The sequence below is a fragment of the Aedes albopictus genome, chromosome 2 (assembly GCF_035046485.1).
Source record: "Aedes albopictus strain Foshan chromosome 2, AalbF5, whole genome shotgun sequence".
In the NCBI taxonomy this organism is placed as follows: domain Eukaryota; kingdom Metazoa; phylum Arthropoda; class Insecta; order Diptera; family Culicidae; genus Aedes; species Aedes albopictus.
In genome coordinates, this window is record NC_085137.1 from 471,859,122 (window position 1) to 471,872,984 (window position 13,863).

The 13,863-nt window shown below is 40.3% G+C and overlaps 1 protein-coding gene across 9 annotated transcripts in view; it reads left to right on the forward strand.

The window, feature by feature from the left end:
* LOC109414826 (supervillin) overlaps positions 1-13,863 on the forward strand; it is a 1,049,091-nt gene that overhangs the window by 166,855 nt on the left and 868,373 nt on the right. The gene's annotated exons all lie outside the window — the stretch shown is intronic.

Here is a 13,863-nt window from a genome sequence, read left to right on the forward strand (position 1 = left end):
AATTCCTCGAGGAATTTCCCCAGGAATGCTTCCAGGGGCTTCCCCAGAAATTTCACCTGGAATTTCACCTTTTGAGATTTTCTTAGGGATTCATCCAGGGATTCCTTTAGGAATTGTACTTATTATTGTGATAAGCGTGCTTTACGTTCCTAGTATTAACCTTTTAGGACGCGCGCCATCAAGCAACCGAAACTGCACCACGCTCGCGCTGTATACGACGTACGAGGTATTTTTGGTAGTGTTGTACTTTTTACAACAGCGCGCGTGCTGAAGGGTTAAGAGTGTGCCGTGGACACGTGTCAGGGAATGGTTCAGACTCAGAACAATTTGGAAATTCAAGCGGAAAGGCAGTGAATACCTTGCAAGTTCGAACAGTATGAGTTATAACATACTAGTCGATCAGATGTTGGTTCATTTTCACTCGTTGACAGCTAATCCTTGATGTATAATTCAAGCAGTACTTATCAGTTCCGCTTACGCTGTGTGCGGTGTGTTGTCTTTTCTAGTTCACAATTACTGTAAGCTTCGAGAAGGCTGTGTTCCAGTAGGGATGTCATGACGAGAAGTAAAACTAAGCAAAGAAAAGCAAAGATAACCGTACACATCGTAGTTGCTATTCCGTGATTGACCAGAAAAATCGAAGTTGCACAGAGAACCAATGAATGGTGCTTGGGACTAGCTACACACTCTCAATGTGCACAATTCGAAAGTTCAATATTTTAAAGTCAATAACGGCGCCGACCATGTCCTTACGGTCATCGGGAAAGGGAAAGGAATGTTAGTTCGACAACCGTTGTTACTAGAAACCGTGGAATCCACAGCATCTCCACAGTTGTCTCTGGAAGGAGTATTTGTTAGTAGGGTAGGGTAAAATGTGGATCTTGGAGTCACCTTTGGTAGGTGATATGATCCACTAGTTATATATAAAACACGACGCGGTCTTCATCCCGATTATGATTTATTTGGTCGCAATAGTAATGCCCTATCTCCGGCACTCCTCTCTCGCTGCTTATGTCGGATGAGCTCAGACTCGTTTAAAGAATTACCGTAAAGGATTAATTCTAAATAATGTCCCAATTCTGTTAGTTACTGGGTTTTGGCTGGCAAAATCGGGTCCTCACTGTAGAAATCTAACGATAGGTAGGAGAATACGGTTTTTGGTCAAACATAGATACGAAGGATCAAGCACATCCCTTAGGTGGTGTTTTTGTACCTATAGAAACAGATCAATTTCATCAAAATACCTCAAGCATACACAACAGCAAAACCTCTCAATCGATCATAAAATAGAACTTGTTCAGTGCAATCCCATCCATTATGGATTTATGGTCGAGAAAAAAAGGATGCCTAAACATCTAAAACATTTCAAAACAAAAATACCTTTCACGCAACACCCGTCACTCACTCACTCACCCTCTTGCCAAACAGGATGAGCCCTAAAAGTGGATTGCCAGGTATAGGTCAGGTACGCGCGCTCACGTCAGAAGAATGCATTTAAGCTCCTTTCCCGATTACGACACAATAACCCATTAAAGAAGGAAGCAATCATTACCTTCATCATCGTCGTCATCATTGCTGCTGCTGCAGTCGTCGTTCCATAAAAGATTGCGTGCCTTGGCCATTATTGTTGGTAGCCCATCAGAAAAGCGCATTGTGTCCTTTCGACGTCGTCGTCGTTCGCTGGAATCCCAAAATTGGCCCACGGACGGCATGGACGGGCCCGTTAAAATGCGACTTCGGCCAAACAGCCAAAACGAAACCAAAAGGTTAAAAGCATATTCCACGCAATGATTACGTAATAATTTCGGGTTGCGCTGCGCGGTCGGAAGGGGGAACGCGACCGACTGTGACAAGCGAGCGCCCGGTGTCCAGTTTGACTGACTGACTGCCTGACTGATGGACTGGCGGACTGCGACGCGACGCGATGAAGGCAGAGGAAAGCCGGACGGAATGAGTGAAAGTTATTATTTGCGTTCGACAGCCGGGGGTTGATCCGTGACCGGCCATCCATAGTGTGTAGCGACGACAATTCGACGACAGACAACACGCACGCAGGGCTTCATTCACGGCGGGAACGAGTTTGGACAAGGGTCAAGCCGAGTGCGTTTATGGGCTGCTAGAGTGGTGTTATGGTGATTTGGGAGAGGGTGCATAACATAATCATAATCACCACGTGGTCGTCGGTCGGTCGGTCGGTCGGTGTCTGATGCTCAGTCCCAGTGGGATGTAGAGCATTAAGTCGAACTTTCTATCGTTTCGTTGCGTTGGACCGGATCGGTCCCAAATGTGGACTAACCACGTCATGACGACTACGTCGTCGGTGCAACAGAAGGTGTGTCCGTTCAAGTCGAGTGTCGATGGCCGAACTGGACCGAAATACACCCTACCAAGCACCCTACTTCACACATTTTCCATAATGGTTATTTGTGGGCACTACACGGGAAGCACAACAACAACGGACACCATCATCGATAGCGGAGCATTTCACACGTTTTGCCACACTTTCCAACGTAAACATGGTGATGGTGAGTGCGTATGTGCCTTTTCTTAAGGCGCCAACATCTATCAGAAGGTACGCGGTACGAGGTAACATCAACACGAACGCGGTTGAAGTTCGGTACCTCTTGTCTCTCTTCTTGGTCGGTTGGTCAATGGTCGATCGGTAGTCCCTTATGTTCATTACATTTCGGCTGCGTTTGCTCTAATTTGCATCTTCCGAACAACTAACGTAGCTGTGTTCATGATTGCGGTAGCCGTGTAATGTGTTGCTGTCGAATGGCTGATCAATATGGGCGGCACAGAAGTGTGTGAAAAAAATACCGTTCAGACAGTGTGACCGGTTTGACTCTCATCCTCACACGTTCCGACTCTCGCACAGTAGTGGCGCAGTGCATGAAGTTTCAATTATTCGGGTCTGTTTTAACACAGCTACTCATTAGCAATTCACGGTGGGGATGAACTAATTTGGAGCAGTCGGCTTTAGGTTTTAAATTTTCACCTCGTTGTTAGTTTAATCTCTAGGCCTAGTGCATTGTTTCAAATTCGGAAATCGTTTTCAAAAAAGGTTTGCTTTATGTTTTTTTTTTTAGGATTTCCTAATTTTGAATTTTGAAATATTTGAATGCATATTATGGATTTTTTTTTGTAATCATATAAAAGAATTGAGATGTGTAAGACAAAAGTAACTTATTCAATGAGTTAAACCCTATTATCAACAATAAAATTTCGGGAAATGTTTCCGACATAACTGAGTTTGTTTTTATTTCTCGATATCAACATTCATAGGGAAAAATTTTACTTCATCATAAGCGCTAATTCCCGTCACATCAGAAGGAAAATAGCCAATCATTACAGATATTCCAACTTACCTTTGCTAATGCCCCATTAGATGGAATCAAAAAGATGTAGACTATCGGTAACCAATCCCTATAGCCGTGGAAAACGAAAAGCAACACTAAATTTCACATTTCATTTTCACTCCACTTACGAGTTTACATTTTTTCTCGTTTTGCGCATATGACGAAGGGAATCACACTAAAGCAGCAGCTGGCCGAAATGTTCTTCATCGCCGTACAATTTTCACTTCGCCAGATTCACTTATCGAACTGACATTCATGTCACTTCCACCAAAAGCTCTATGGCACTTCAAAGTTGAAAGTCGCTGCTGCAGAATGCAACTAAAGTTGTTCAATTAATGAAACAAATTAATAGGGTGACTAAGGGTGTATTTTCGGCCGTTCTGTTCTCTTAGTCAGGGGTTTTTTGTCGGCCAGATTGCCTCAAACTTGGTCATATAATTCAGCTAATTCCCCATGACGAAGAGAACAAAACGGCCGAAAATACGAATGTTCCTTATTTCCCTTCGATAAAATGTGAACAAACTAGATTTCTTCGTCGTCGTCGTTTGCATCCTCAACAAATGTTTGCGTGGATTTTATAGATACGATACATTTCCTCGTTGCACTTTGAGCACATGACGCTCGAACACTTCGAGAGCTTGCATGTCATCCTCAAGCATAGTCCATGTTTCGAGCTCGTAGAGAACCTCCAGTCTTATCAGCGTTTGGAGCGAAGGTGAGTCTTTTTCGGCCGCTGATTTTTGTGGAGCCTTTGGTGGGGCCTACTTCCCCTGATGATGCGCCTTCGTATTGCGCGGCTAACGTTGTTGTATGCCAGTCTGTCAGTAAGGATCGGAGGTAGACAAAGTCCTCCACCACCTCGAAGGTGTCCTTGTTTATCGTGATACTGTTGCTCAGACGCGTCCACCAGCTGTTGAGTCCGACTCGTCGCATGACATCTTTCCGGGCGACAAGGTGTTTGGAGTACACAGCTCAAATTTTCTCGAGCACAAATCTAGAGAACCGGCAAACCGTGGGAGTTGTTGCTCCCTGCTCCACTGACGTGGTCATTTCTCCCGCTGCCAAAGTCCTCCATGTCATCGCTCTCCGCATCATTCAGATGCTCACCGAAGTGCTGCTTCTATCTTTCGATCACATCACGACCGTCCGTCAAGAGGCTCCCGTTCTTATTCCTGCATATTTCGGCTCACGGCACGAAGCCTTTACGGGCCTTTTGCGGCACAGCCATAGGCGCCAACTTGTGACGTTATTGCGGGTGGGGAACGAATCTCTCCAACATTAGACAACATTCAACTTTTTCAGCTTAATGCACGAGCTTTCACGTGAATGTGCCTAACTTAGATGAACTGCGTCGATATTTTCTGAATTTAATTGACTTTGAGAGGCTGACTTTGAAATCCTGTCTAAAGAATAATGTATTGTGTATGGAGACCAAAATCCTAAATTTCACTCAAATGCGTCACAAGACCAATAGTTCGCTGCTTGCCGCTGCCCCATAGGGCACAGCGCAAAAGCATCCCAAAAGGAACTGGACGAATCTCTGAAGGAATCCCTGAAAAAGCTTCCAGAGGAACTTCAGAAGAAACTCCAGGAGGAATCGAAAGGAATCCCGTGAGGAGTTTCTGGAGCAATTCCAGATGGAACTGTTGGAGAAATCTTGAATAAACTCCTTGAAAAATCTCAGAAGGAGCTATCTGTAGAGTCTTAGAAGGAACTCCTGGAGAAATCCTGGTTCTATTTTTGAAGAATCCACGGAAGAAATTTCTAAAGATATCCAAATAGCCCTCCTGTTGAAATTCCAGAAGAAACTGTAGGAGGAACCTTTTAGGGGATTCCTCGAGGATTTATAAGAGATCCTGGCAGAAATCCTGGAAGGAGTGAAAGGAATGCCGGATGAAGTTCCTGGAGGAGTCCCGGGAAAAAATCTTGGATTATTCCCAGAAGGAACTCCTAGTGGAAACTCCTCGATGAAACCAGTACGGAATTCCTGAAGGAATCCCAGAAGCAACTCTTGGAGGGGTTTTGAAAGAATGCAGGAAGGAATTCCTAGAGAAGTATCAGAATGAATATCTGAGTGAATTCCGAGAAGGAAACCCGGAAGGACCATCTTTAGGAAACACGGAAATAAGTTCTGATGGAATCTCGAAAGGAAATCTCTGGATAAATGTCCGAAGAAACTCCTGGTTGAAGAAAGGAGAAGAAAACCCTGAAGGAACTTCTGAAGAAATCCATGGATTAACTCCTAGAAGAACCTTAGAAAAAACTCATGGAGAAATCTCAAATGACAAATAGTAGAATTAGAATAGAATACATTTAGGCGCTGTACAAAGTGTTAGTGCAGCCGCCAATTGGAATCGCTCACGCAGTGCTCTAGTGGACAGTAGAGCTGTAAATTAGGTTAAGTGGTTGAAGAATAAATATAAAACTCAAATGGAGCTTTTGGAGGGATCTTAGAAGGAACTCCGGAAGGTATTCTTGGAGGAATCTCTTAAAGAATACAAGTAGGAGGAATTTTAAAATCCTAAAGGGAATTCTTGGAAGAAATCGTAAAGGAAGTAATGGTGGAATTAAAAACCCGATTTAATCCACCTATGGTGAACAGAACCCTTCTTACACTTATTAAAAATATTGTTGTATTATGCGTATTAAGCAAATTTATTTTGTGTGATTGACCAAAAGTTCTAGAAAATATTGTTGATTTGACATCTAGTGAATTGGTTCCCAAAATAGCATCAGACCATGGACTTACCAGAAATGCCAGACACCTCCTAGAATCTTATATGGAATGTTAAAAAAATAGCTTTCATATTATGAAATATTGTATCTTTTGTTAACTGCCAAATAATCTTGAATTTTACAGTGGTTTTCGACTGGTAGATTCTGTTACTCGGAGTTTTCGGCTATTCAGTCTTATGATTTCAAACGTTAGTTTGTTAACTGCCCGACGTTTCGGCTGTTCTTGGCAGCCTTCTTCTAGGGGAAACTGAAAAGGGGTCTTTTATTCAATTTTATGCTCGACATCTGATCAAAATTGTACATACTTAGATCTATCGTTTACGTTTGCGAACATATATCGTGTGTTGGCTTGTCGTACATTTTTAGCGTGAATCTGTGGGAGATAGAGTGGTGTGTTGGGAACGTCTGTTGGGTGTAGAATTATGTTGGCTTACAGTTGTGGGTGGTTTTAGTTTGCCACTAATTTTCTACGTTTTCACCACTGATCACGGACACTGTTTAACTGCCCGTTCAAAATGGTGAGCTTTTGCTATGGCGCTTTTTTAGACCATTACAGGTCAACTTGTTGTGTTACATTAGTGTTTGTGTTGTCATTTCTAGCCGAGTTGGTTTTTAGACGTGTTTTGTATGTGTGAAGTATCCCTGCATAGATGATACTGAGACCTTCTACATCGGTTCTCCGGTTCACTGTATTGGCCGTATTGCTTATATGGCACATTTCCAGTATGGGGAGATTGCTAGTTTTGTGTGTTTTGTCAATGATTTCAACCCTATTTGTGTCAAACATGTGTTTGTGTTTGATTATGTGTTCTATTAGAGCTGTGTGTCCACCTACTGTATCCATCTGCTGCTGTGTATCGTTGATGCCGTTTGCTATCATGGTGTTGTATTTATCCGTTTGATGCCCGTACACGTCCTGTACCGCTCGCTACCGTATGTTCCTGTCCTCTCATCCCAAATCAGCAGAATCCTGAAAAGTGAAATTCCGAACGTTAAAATTGCATCCAAAGCAATAAACACCACGGCGAAGATTATCGGCAACAACAAAGATCCAGTGGAACCGCCGCTTCAGTCTAACGTCGTATATCGAATACCATGCAACGACTGTCCAATGGTATACATCGGTATGACTAGGAACTACCTACGCCAACGAATGTACGGGCATCAAACGGATATCAACAAATACAACACCATGATAGCAAACGGCATCAACGATACACAGCAGCAGATGGATACAGTAGGTGGACACACAGCTCTAATAGAACACATAATCAAACACAAACACATGTTTGACACAAATAGGGTTGAAATCATTGACAAAACACACAAAACTAGCAATCTCCCCATACTGGAAATGTGCCATATAAGCAATACGGCCAATACAGTGAACCGGAGAACCGATGTAGAAGGTCTCAGTATCATCTATGCAGGGATACTTCACACATACAAAACACGTCTAAAAACCAACTCGGCTAGAAATGACAACACAAACACTAATGTAACACAACAAGTTGACCTGTAATGGTCTAAAAAAGCGCCATAGCAAAAGCTCACCATTTTGAACGGGCAGTTAAACAGTGTCCGTGATCAGTGGTGAAAACGTAGAAAATTAGTGGCAAACTAAAACCACCCACAACTGTAAGCCAACATAATTCTACACCCAACAGACGTTCCCAACACACCACTCTATCTCCCACAGATTCACGCTAAAAATGTACGACAAGCCAACACACGATATATGTTCGCAAACGTAAACGATAGATCTAAGTATGTACAATTTTGATCAGATGTCGAGCATAAAATTGAATAAAAGACCCCTTTTCAGTTTCCCCTAGAAGAAGGCTGCCAAGAACAGCCGAAACGTCGGGCAGTTAACAAACTAACGTTTGAAATCATAAGACTGAATAGCCGAAAACTCCGAGTAATAATAATCTTGAATCGATTAACAAATGGATAAGAAAATCAGCGAGATGCACTTTGTCTAATATCTCTTAATCAGTCGAATAAATTGGCTCCGAAGTACTTGGTATTCATGGTTATGGTGTAAAAAGGACAAAAATGATATATCTACTAAGTTAATCAGTTTTGGCATTAACTAGTTATTTTGGCTGTCCGGTTCTTGCATTTTTTCCACAATATATAAATTCAAAGCTTTCATTTAACATATTGTTAGTTTTCATAAAATTCATGTGTATTTGCAATTTGATAATTAAAATTTTGTTGAAAACAATAACCTGCTAGAATACACTTTGTATGATATCAGCAAAATTTATTGAAAAATAATTTCCCATAGACTGGTGAAAAACTAATGCAAGATAACAAGTGAATACAATAATAAAAACCCGATTTAATGAAATACTCTTCGTAAGATATCTCAGTAATCAAATGTCGATTCGAAATAAAATTTCAGGGCCTTATACAAGGATAAGCTGTAGCTTTCATTTGGTGCTTAGAGAACCTAAATCGGTTGACAGATGGCTGAGATATTTATTATGGTACCCTTGGTCCAAAATCTCTCAAAAAGTTAACCTGTATTACTCCCAAGTACTCTTTGAAAGATATCTCGATAATCAAATGTCCAATTGTAATAAAATTGTATAGGGTTCTACTAGAATGTTGTAGCTTTCATTTGGTGCCAGGATAACCGAAATCGGTTGACAGACGGCTAAGATATTTATTATTATACAATTGGTAAAAAATCTCAAAAAGTTTAGTTGTATAAATCCTAAGTACTCTTCGAAAGATATCTCTGTAACCAAATGTCCAATCGAAATAAAATTTCTGGGTGATCTACTAGGATGCTGTAGCTTTCATTTGGTGCCAAGAGAATTTAAATCGATTGACAAACGGTCGAAATATTTATTATGATACACTTGGTCAAAAATCTTAAAAAGTTTAGAAATATGACTCATAAGTACTCTTCGAGAGATATCTCGGTAACCAAACGTCCAATCGAAAAAAAAAATCAATAGCGTTCTACTAGGATGTAGTAGCTTTCATTTGCTTCCAAGAGAACTCAAATCGGTTGACAGACGGCTGAGAAACGTGCGTGACTTTTTTTTGTAACGCACATACACACACACACACACATACACACATACACACACACACATACAGACATTTGCTCAGTTCGTCGAGCTGAATTCATTGGTATATGAGACTCGGCCCTCCGGGCCTCGGATCGAAAGTCGGTTTTTCGAGCGATATTTATACCCTTCTTATGGGTGTAAGAAGGGTAAAAAGGCTTTTCCTACATACATTCCGTGATATTTTTGCTACTGTTTATTAAGCTCAAATATTACAAAGAGATAGTAGCTTTTATGTATTTGATGCAATTGCATTTTCATGTATAACTAACTTGTGTAACCAAATATGATCATAAAAAATCTGTTGACAAACGGCTGAGAAATGTATTATGATACATTTTATCAAAAATCTCTCAAAAGCGTAAATTTCATTACTCCTTAGTACTCGTGGAAAGATATCTCAGAAACAAAATGTCCAAACGGCATGAAATTTAATAGCATACTACTTGAATGCTGTAGCTTTCATTTGATGCTGAGAGAACTCAAATCGATTGACACACGGCTGATTCATTTATTATGAAGCATTTTGTCAAAGACCTCTTAAAAAGTTAAGTTGTATTACTCCAAAGTACTCCCCGAAAGATATCTCGGTTACAAAATGTCCAATCGGAATGAAATTCAAAAGCGTTCTTCTAGGGTGCAGTAGCTTTCGTTTCGAGCCTTAAGAACCCGATTCGGTTGATAGACGGCTGAGAAATTTATGGTGATACACTTTGTCAAAAATATCTAAAATAATTAAGTTGTACTACTCCCTAGCACTCTTTGAAAGATATCTCGGTAACCGAACGTCCAATCAAAAAAAATTCAATAGCGTTCTACTAGGATGTAGTAGCTTTCGTTTGGGGCCTTAAGAACCTAAATCGGTTGATAGACGGCTGAGAAATTTATGGTGATACACTTTGTCAAAAATATCTAAAATAATTAAGTTGTACTACTCCCTAGCACTCTTTGAAAGATATCGCGGTAACCGAACGTCCAATCAAAAAAAAATTCAATAGCGTTCTACTAGGATGTAGTAGCTTTCGTTTGGGGCCTTAAGAACCCAAATCGGTTGATAGACGGCTGAGAAATTTATGGTGATACACTTTGTCAAAAATATCTAAAATAATTAAGTTGTACTACTCCCTAGCACTCTTTGAAAGATATCTCGGTAACCGATCGTCCAATCAAAATAAAACTCAATAGCGTTCTACTAGGATGTAGTAGCTTTCATTTGCTTCCAAGAGAACTCAAATCGGTCAACAGACGGCTGAGAACCGTGAGTGACATTTTTTTGTAACATACATACACACACACACACACACACACACACATACACACACACACGCACATACAGACATTTGCTCAATTCGTCGAGCTGAGTTGATTGGTATATGTGACTCGGCCCTGCGGGCCTCGGATCGAAAGTCGGTTATCCAAGCGGTATTTATACCCTTCTTATGGGTGTAAGAAGGGTAAAAAGGCTTTTCCTACATACATTCCGTGATATTTTTGCTACTGTTTATTAAGCTCAAATATTACAAAGAGATAGTAGCTTTTATGTATTTGATGCAATTGCATTTTCATGTATAACTAACTTGTGTAACCAAATATGATCATAAAAAATCTGTTGACAAACGGCTGAGAAATGTATTATGATACATTTTATCAAAAATCTATCAAAAGCGTAAATTTCATTACTCCTTAGTACTCGTGGAAAGATATCTCAGAAACAAAATGTCCAAACGGCATGAAATTTAATAGCATACTACTTGGATGCTGTAGCTTTCATTTGATGCTGAGAGAACTCAAATCGATTGACACACGGCTGATTCATTTATTATGAAGCATTTTGTCAAAGACCTCTTAAAAAGTTAAGTTGTATTACTCCCTAGCACTCTTTGAAAGATATCTCGGTAACCGAACGTCCAATCAAAAAAAAAATTCAATAGCGTTCTACTAGGATGTAGTAGCTTTCGTTTGGGGCCTTAAGAACCCAAATCGGTTGATAGACGGCTGAGAAATTTATGGTGATACACTTTGTCAAAAATATCTAAAATAATTAAGTTGTACTACTCCCTAGCACTCTTTGAAAGATATCGCGGTAACCGAACGTCCAATCAAAAAAAAATTCAATAGCGTTCTACTAGGATGTAGTAGCTTTCGTTTGGGGCCTTAAGAACCCAAATCGGTTGATAGACGGATGAGAAATTTATGGTGATACACTTTGTCAAAAATATCTAAAATAATTAAGTTGTACTACTCCCTAGCACTCTTTGAAAGATATCTCGGTAACCGAACGTCCAATCAAAATAAAATTCAATAGCGTTCTACTAGGATGTAGTAGCTTTCATTTGCTTCCAAGAGAACTCAAATCGGTCAACAGACGGCTGAGAACCGTGAGTGACATTTTTTTGTAACATACATACACACACACACACACACACACACACATACACACACACGCACATACAGACATTTGCTCAATTCGTCGAGCTGAGTTGATTGGTATATGTGACTCGGCCCTGCGGGCCTCGGATCGAAAGTCGGTTTTCCAAGCGGTATTTATACCCTTCTTATGGGTGTAAGAAGGGTAAAAAGGGAGGAATTCTAAAAAAAATCAGAATCACAGGAACTTTTTGAGAAATCCCAGATTGAACTGCTGGAAGAATTTCAGAAGAAACTTCTGCAGGGCCCTCCAAATGTCATAGTCATTTATTCAAATGAAAGCAATTTGATATTCTCAACAGATTTATTAGTGGACAAACGAATATCTTCGAAAAAAACTTCTAGGGTAATATGGTATTTATCTGTATTGGGAACATCAACTTACTGTTCTTCGGCATCAAGTAGAAGGACGGAAGGTTTATTATGTTCATAACATTGGTGATAATCTTCACAGGTTGCGCTTATGATTGGTCTTGATGTCGGCAATCTGAACTTGGCAGTTGACAATGCAATGGGTTTGTGATCGATGACTTGGAAGAGTTGACGGTTACGGATGGAGTTCAGAGAATGCGTTCCGGTACTACATGAATGAATGAAAAAGGTGTGCTCTAGCGAAACCGATTGAAAGTGAACGGTGGAAAGAAATGTTGGTTTTTATAACATTCATTAATCATTAGTAAAAATTGAAATAAGAACCAGTCTTGTAAACATTCGACATTTTAAACTACCTTCGTTCCCTTTTCGCAGTTGGCTGTCAGCTTATTTTGCTACACTCGTGCGCTACCGTTACTTTTCAGGTAAACACAACACAAACGGTAGAACATAAAAATGGATCAAATAAATGTTATCTGACACGATATTTGTTTAATTCTTGCTTTTCGCATAGATTCCAGCCAATTTCGATTATTAATTTTAATATAAGTTCGCTCTTGCTTCTTAAATTAAATACGACACAAGATAGGAAGAAGATAGGAATAACAGAAGTCGAGCCGTCTGCCGGAGATGCTATCGTGACCAAGTGCATTCGTTTGACATTTTTGTTTCGTACAGTAGGTTGATTGCTTGTGTTACGAATGTCGGTGGCAAAGACATGAAAAGGTGTTAAAGATTCTGCATGATGAAAAGGTGTTAAAGATTCTAACGATTTTTTGACATGAAAATTTTCTTGAGGGAGGGGTGGTTGTGTCTTGCAACAAATAAGCTACGTCATTTTCAGGAGGGGGGGTACCAAATTTGTAACAAAATGCTACGTGAGGGGAGGAAATGATCAAAAATCGCCTAAAAGCTACGTCATTTATGGACGTTTTCTAATGGGATAACTGTTTGATTTTGTAACAAATTTGGTGCAATATCGTACTCATGTATACGCATCTACAGCTGAGCTTGAGCTTGATTGACCGCCCGTGGATGCTTGTTACCTCTGCATCTGCACAAATTCATGCGGATGTCAGAGTGTAGGTGGGACTTGGTTGGTAGAAGGTTCACTCATTGGTACGTGGATGCCAGGCCCAGGCGTAAGGTGATAGATTAGTGTGTTTTTTATTACTTTGAAGATAATGTGGCTCTGTTCGCTTGATTGCATAGCTCGTAGCTTGATTGCATAGCTCGTTATCTGATAGATTGACACTGTGCTGCAAAAGTTGGAAGGAAGGGAAACGGGATTTTCAACTCGGTTCTGTGTTAGCGATGGCTATGAACATGTGAATATACATGAGATGTATAATAGTATACGTTGGAAAAAGTGGTAGTCACTAGACCACCAAGCTCGTCATGGAGGCAGAATAAATGATTGATAAACAGAACTAATTTAATAAAATAGCAATGCAAAATTATTTTAAACAATGCTTAAGAATAATGGATAATAATACTGGAAGGATGTATGTACTTGTGACTATGTGACGACTTTGATATTTATAGTCGGTTTGCTAGTAAAGCTAATATCGGAACAACACCAACTAAAAAAAAATAAAATCGTGAAGTCTTCGAGTCATTGGCGGCATAAAATTAGCACTATATTTCTTTAAGAACAGACTTGTTAGAATCCAGAAACGGTCGCCACAATGGCCGTCTTTGGCACCTACACACGATTTCAAAAGCACAAATCTCTTCGTAAACGAAACCAGCGCACCAGCTTATTACAAGTGAGCAAGAACAGAAAATGCACTGTTGTTTGAAGCTTGCTTCTTGAGATATGTGCGTCTGAAGTTCTGATGCACTGTTGAAGCGGGATCTCAAGACGTTTGTCCTTAATGGAA